This window comes from Mus pahari, chromosome 15 (genome assembly GCF_900095145.1).
Source record: "Mus pahari chromosome 15, PAHARI_EIJ_v1.1, whole genome shotgun sequence".
NCBI classification, from domain to species: domain Eukaryota; kingdom Metazoa; phylum Chordata; class Mammalia; order Rodentia; family Muridae; genus Mus; species Mus pahari.
Genome location: NC_034604.1, coordinates 79,183,265 through 79,184,455, shown reverse-complemented (window position 1 = coordinate 79,184,455; position 1,191 = coordinate 79,183,265).

The following is a 1,191-nucleotide window of genomic DNA, read 5'->3' as shown; positions in this document are numbered from 1 at the left end:
TCATTTTATTTGTCCAAAATAGTTATCTCTCCAAAAGCTTAATGTGATCTTCCCTGGAGATAGATCACTGCTGAAAAGCAATTCCAGCCTGTATTTTTTTTTTTTTTTTTTTTTTTTTTTTTTTGTCATCTTTAAAATATATAGTATTTGTGGTTTTCTTCTACGTGTGTTTTAAATATGATCTCTCATGGGTCTCACTCATATTCTGAGATGCAGAACCTGTAAAGGTACTTTTACAGAAAAATAAATGCACTAGTAAAAATCTCTTTCCTTAAAATATAAAATTATATATTTAATGTGTTGGTGTCTATACTAGAAAGTTATTAAGGTATGGAATATCTCAGAGATGCATAAATATCATACATTCCTTCAGTTATACATGGCAATTTGTTTAAATATGTCCATATTTCTCAGTAAAACAAAGATATTAAAGGATGAACAATTGCAGAAAAAATGAATACTTAAAGCTACATTTTTTTTCTTGATGAATTACTAACATATGCAAAAAAATTAAGATTGGAATGAATTCTAGCTCAGTCACTGCTTAATAGAAAGCCCAAGAAAATGTATTTATATGACATTTATATGACACAATCATATTATCCCAGCCAAATTAGATAAACATTTAATTGACTAAGTTAAAAGGTAGACCAACTGGACTCAGGCTGTCTACACTCTACAGTCACATTGAGATACATAAGCTACCAGTGCTATTCAGGAAAAGACTTGATTTGTCAGATTATGTTTCCGAGACTTTGTGGCACACAGCCAGATATTTAATATCCATTCTATATTTTTGTTAGCAAAAGACAGCACACCCAAACCATGGAATTAGTTTCAGTGCTACTGTTTTCTTTCTCTTGTATACTTCTTTACTTGTTTGTTTGTATAGCTTAAGACAAGGGCTCACCATGCAGACCTGGCCAGCCATAGACTTACTATTCAGACAGTGCTGGCATCAAGCTCACTCAGATCTGCCTGCCTCGCCTTTGCATCCTGAGCACTGGGATTAAAATTGTGCTACTTTCTCAATACTGTAAAACTAACATGCTGTCTTATAAAAATAGCAGCTTTATTTATAATAGCCAGAAGCTTGAAAGAACCCAGATGTCCCTCAATAGAGGAATGGATACAGAAACTGTGGTACATTTACACAATGGAGTACTACTCAGCTATTAAAAACAATGAATT